At 37.6% G+C, this 6,000-nt stretch overlaps 1 long non-coding RNA gene across 2 annotated transcripts; it reads left to right on the top strand.

The window, feature by feature from the left end:
- Positions 1 to 3,118: 3,118 nt before the first annotated feature.
- On the top strand, positions 3,119 to 5,576 carry LOC138403266 (uncharacterized). 2 transcript variants are annotated; one of them, XR_011237570.1, is made up of 4 exons: positions 3,119 to 3,387; positions 3,502 to 3,696; positions 4,399 to 4,454; positions 5,021 to 5,576. It is a non-coding gene; the product is annotated as an uncharacterized lncRNA (long non-coding RNA). The 2 variants fall into 2 exon arrangements; XR_011237571.1 differs by lacking the exon at positions 4,399 to 4,454.
- The last annotated feature ends 424 nt before the right edge of the window (positions 5,577 to 6,000 follow it).

The following is a 6,000-nucleotide window of genomic DNA, read 5'->3' on the forward strand; positions in this document are numbered from 1 at the left end:
TCGTAGATATTGAATCCTTCATTTAATATTTTAAACAAACACTGTCTCGACGCAAACTTGGAAAAATTCCCCTTTAAAGATTTCCTTCGCGAAGTTTAATGAAACAAAATTTTCCGACCAAATGAAATGTGAAAGCGTAGTCGCGTACAGAAACTTAGTTATTTTATTATGAGTGCTCAATGAATCGAGGCGTCGAATCGCTTCCTATTCTTGAATAACACGCCTACGAGGTGACATCGTCCTCTCATTGATACGGTTATGAAGCCTCAATACCAATAGCTCAATAGTCAAAGAGCGGACTGAAATACAATGATCCAAAAGACACCCTTTGCTACAGGTTAAATATAGGATGAAAGTTTGTATGAAACTGTAATTTTTCAAGTTGTGTTTAATTCGTATTTGGGCTAGACACCAAAAAATTTAGATATTTTTAGAAATTGCACCCCTAAGGGAACCAATTAGGGGATAAAAGTTTGTATGAAAGTACGATGTCTTTCAAGTTATGTCCATGAAAATTGACATTTGGGCTCACATACACACAGCAGACGCTACGTCTAAATAGGAATAAGAAACCCGGTTATCCGGACGATAATATTTGGACTTTTGGGGAAAAATAAAGAAGTACGTGTTTCAAGGTTTCTGAAAAATCCACCCCTTCACCAATTTCAACAAAAACGAAGCTAGGGGTGGATCATCAAGGTTTTAATTATACTAATTAAAATATAATACGGTAGTAGGTGACTTTAAATAGAACAACACATCAAATATTTTCGTACACTTGTCCCTGTTTAGATTTTCGACCATTCGGGCCGGTACTTACGCAAAGATGAACATATCGTCTCCCCTCGAAGAATGGTAAACGTTTTTGGTTCGAATTGAAATAAAGAGCGAATATTTCGATTCCGATGTCCGATGTTGATTCGCTTCGATTTGGTTCGATATGAATTTTCCGCTTTTCAGTCGGATGCATTTCCACCATTTCCGCGTTTATTCCCAATCCTTGCGACGATCTTATTCGATAGAGCATGGATATGTGTTTGTATTACTAGTACGTAGTAGGTTGTTGGTAATTGTATTATGTTTTTATGATAAGCTTTCGGAAGACGTCATATTGGAGATTACTCTACAACTACAAGTTCAAAGTTTTCATAAAACTTATTGAAAAATTCTATTACAATGTAGTTTTATTAAAAGGAATTTAATTAAAAGCAAGGAAAGGTGACTGACTGACTGACTGACTGATACAGCTCAAACTACTGGACGGATCGGGCTGAAATTTGGCATGCAGATAGCTATTATGACGTAGGCATCCGCTAAGAAAGGATTTTTGAAAATTTAACCCCTAAGGGGGTGAATTTAAATTTGTGTAGTCCACGCGGACGAAGTCGCGAGCATAAGCTAGTCACATTTAAAATCCGTATCATTTATTTCCCTTCAAGTGGCCGATGTGAAAGTGCAGATCCATTGAAACGGAATTATGAAAGCGACATATAAAAGATTTTCGTTCGGTGACGCCGACATAATGGCGAGGCCGAGGGTCACAGAGACCATTGAAACCCGAAACACCTACGTTAAAATTGTGTAGCGAAGAAAAAAGGCAGTCGTCGGCACAACGCGGGGAAACTCATTTTGTTATGTTTTTCACTTTTCGCACAAAAAAGCGTGTGGATGATGAATCGTTATTTTGTTGTTAGGTATCACGCAGTGGCGTTTAAGTTATTTTATTACGTTTTAAATGATAAAGCTGTCTGTGTTGTTTTGCTGGCAAATGGTAAATGTTAAGGTCTGAAACTGTTACGTGTGTGGAATTAAAATGAAACATTATCCAAAAGACGTGACTGTAAAAGGCTTTGATAAACTGCATAGACTAAAAATAACAACGCTAGCAAAATAAACTTTTCTTCTTTTTAGGGTTCCGTACCCCAAAAGGAAAAACGGACACTTCACTTCGTTATCTGTCTGTCCGTCCGTCTGTCAAGAAACTAAGGGGGTGAAGGGTGTCTAAAGGGGTGAAATAGGGGTTTGAAATTTGTGTAGGTAGTCCACGCTGACGAAGTCGCGAGCATAAGTTAGTATTACTTAAAATAGGCAGTTAGTTATCGTGATATCTATAAATAATCAGTGATAATAGTCATAAATGTGGCGCAAAGCTTACACGAGAGCTGCGAGTACAAATGGCCGTTAGTTATGGCGGCTTCACACGTCACGCGACACGCGACACCTCGTAAACTACGCTGCGATTACTTTTATGCTTCTAATGAAGCCCCATTAGAAGCATAAATATTAAATATATTGCGTTCTGATGTAGTACAATGTTGTAAATTACTGTATTTATAGGTTTCACCAGTCGAGAGGTCGACTGGCTCGACTTTGATACATGTGTCTTCTGCCCACGCATGCAACATACACACAGACACACACACACACCTACTTAATGTTGTTATTTTTTTTTAATCCTAGCCATGTTAAATGACTAATATTTCCCTTTCCTCTCCAACTAAGCGTCAAGCTTGTGCTAGAAGTACCGTTTTGGCAACGGTGCAACGGATTAACGTGATTTTTGCATGTGTATAGACAGTGGCGTGCATAGGGTTTAAAGCCAGGGTAAGCAAGTCAAAGAATAATGAGCATTAAGCAATTTCAACAGAGTTAACTATTTCTTGGGTAAGCAGCGCTTTTATGCCTCTATGAGTTGCACGCCACTGTGTATAGATAAAGACCTGCTATGTGATTCTCTAAAGAACGGTTCAACGTTGCCAACATCGATGCGGTCTGCGAGGTAACATCGTACAGATCGACCAGGCCAGCAACGGTTGTAAATTTGTGATTCTGTAGTGGCTTTAAGCTCGTCGGCGATCTTATGGTTGAGACGGGCTCTACGATGTTATCTCGGATGAGCCAGTGATGTCATCCTATTTTTATTTTCATACCGATAAAAAGTTACGATTACGAAATATGGCATTTATAGTGGGTTTAAAATTCATTTATGATTACATTTGCTATTTTTATACAAAGTTAAAGCAATAAATGCAAAATACTATGAGAAATTATCATTATTTAAAAAAATCTTGGACATAGGCAGGAGACCTTTGCCTTTGTTTTGCATCATTAAAAAAAAAGTTGCTTCCCGCCATGCAAGATGTCAGTCAGCACAAAATTAAAAATGGTATTGGTAAATTAATGATCACCTACACCCTTGAAAAACGATTACTCGACAAAAAACTCTAGTCTTAAAACAAACTGCACATAATAAATCAAGTGGTTAGTGGAGCACTTATAATTCCTTTACTGCCATGGTGACTTCATAGGTCGTCACAACAACTCAACAAATAGTGCGTGAACTTCGTCTTTGTACGTCGTTTTATCGTGTTTTGTTTTAAAATACAAGTGAGTATTCAATTAAACTTAATTTACTCGAATATCAGTGGTTTTAAACTTGTGTCAGACTGCCTATCAAACTGTTCTTTCGGTGCTAACCAACGATTTAATTATAAATTTCAGTGCCTCGCAATATTGCCCCATCCACTGCTCAACTTGAAAAATTGTTCAAATTTATGGAGTACAGACCATGGTTAGCAACTGGGCACGCTCGCACTGCCCTTGCTAGAGACCGTAGTCACCAAGCATCACCAAGAAGTTGGACAATATTGGATGAATACAAATGGCTGCATCAAAACTTGGCAACAATAGCAAAAGGTATGTAAATATTATTTTCAAAGACACAATCTACTTTCTAAGCAGAGTATAAATGTTAGTAGCTACCTAGTGTTAAATGTTGTCATACAATACAGTATTGGAAAGATAAAAAAGATGATGCAGAGAGAAAATGCAGTAGCATGGTTATTGCTAGAAGAAAGAACAGGCAGTGGTATGGATGAAAATATAGCAGTAGCAGATCTAAATAACCTTGAGCAAATACCTAATAATTGTTTCTCTTATGGGTGGAGAAAGTTTTGCAAAAGGATAGGAAGATTTTGAATTGTCTGTTATCTATGTTATCTCTATAAATGAATATTTAAATCCTGTTGGACTTCTGCTTTTCTGAGATAAGAAGTTGTCTATGTCAATTTCCGGGATGCAAGCTACCTCTGTACCAAATTACAAATAAATGCATAAATGGGTTAAATAGATGGCCCTTTAAGAATCCTGTGGGAACTCTTTGATTTTCTGGGATAAAAAGTATCTAGCTTATGTCCGTTCTTGGGATGTAAGCTAATTCTGCACCAAATTTCATCGAAATTGGTTTAATTTTTGGACCGTGAAAAGCTAGCAGACAGATAGACTCACTTTCGCATTTAAAGTTTAAGTAGGTATTAGGTATGGCTAGTATGGGTACGTAATTAATATGAAAAATTATTTAAAATAATAATATAAAGTACTATTTTTTTCTTATTTCAGAATGATATATAAATGATGAAAGTTTACCACACTTGGAGAGTTATTTTGAGCCTGCGGTGTGTATAATATTATTATATATTATATCCGTACCATTATATAAATGCGAAAGTGTGTTTGTTTATTGGTTTGTTAGTTTGTTGGTTTGTCCTTCAATCACGTCGCAACGGTGCAACGGATTGACGTGATTTTTTGCATGGGTATAGATAAAGACTTGGAGAGTGACATAGGCTCCTTTTATCCCGGAAAATCAAAAAGTTCCCGTGGGATTTTGAAAAACGTAAATCCACGCGGACGAAGTCGCGGACATCAGCTAGTCTATACTAGCTTTTATACCTATGTATAAAAGAAAAAGGTGACTGACTGATCTATCAAAGCACAGCTCAAACTACTGAACGGATCGGCCTGAAATTTGGCATGCAGATAGCTATTATGACGTAGACATCCACTAAGAACGGATTTTTGAAAACTCAACCCCTAAGGGGGTGAAATATTGGTTTGAAATTTGTGTAGTCCACGCAGCCGAAGTCGCAAGCATAAGCTAGTATAAAATATACCTACGGATTTTTTTTGACTAGTTAATTATTTCAACTCTTTCATAATATCTGAACTGTGGCTGTTGCAGGCGAAGAACTCACAAGGGAGATTCATCATCATCATCATCATGATCAACCCATCGCCGGCTCACCACAGAGTACGTACGGGTCTCCTCTCAGAGTGAGAAGGGTTTTGGCCATAGTCTACCACGCTGACCATGTGCGGATTGGTACACTTCACACACCTTTGACAACATTATGGGGAACTCTCAGGCATGCAGGTTTCATCACGATGTTTTCCTTCACCGTTAAAGCAAGTAATATTTTATTACTTAAAAAGCACATAACTCCGAAAAGTTAGAGGTGCGTGCCCGGAATCGAACCCCCGACCTCCGATTAGAAGGTGGACGTCCTAACCACTAGGCTATCACAGCTTTTTTATCAGGAAGATTATATTTAACTAATTCTCGTGAGCTGTGATAGACTTGTGGTTAGGATGTCCGCCTTCTAATCGAAGGTCGGGGATTCCATCCCGGGCACGCACTTCTAACTTTTCGGAGTTTTGTGCTTTTTATCCAATATCACTTGCTTTAACGGTGAAGAAGAAGATCGTGAGGAAACCTGCATGCCTGAGAGTTCTCCATAATATTCTCAAAGGTGTGCGAGTCTACCAATTTGCAAATCTGCCAAAACCCTTATCACTCCGAGAGGAGACCCGTGCTCTGCAGTGAGCCGACTATGGGTTGATCACGATGATCATGAATTCTTCTCAAGCAGTGGAAGACACTAAAATTCCTGAGCCTCTAGCAGTTGAGAAGCTTTTAAATCCTGTGGGAATTATTTCATTTTTTTCTACCAAAAGTCTATAACAAAACCCGTCTGTTTTTCTATGGTAAAAAAAATGTAAACTAAGTTTATATTGCACTTTTATTATCTTTTCCACACAAATATTAAAAACAAATGAACGAAAAATGCAATAAAATATATTATAATTAACTATTGAAAAACACTAACACACACACGGTATAAGATATAAAATGTACATAACATTAAAATATATGTAAATAGT

This window comes from Maniola hyperantus, chromosome 14 (genome assembly GCF_902806685.2).
Source record: "Maniola hyperantus chromosome 14, iAphHyp1.2, whole genome shotgun sequence".
Taxonomy (NCBI): Eukaryota; Metazoa; Arthropoda; class Insecta; order Lepidoptera; family Nymphalidae; genus Maniola; species Maniola hyperantus.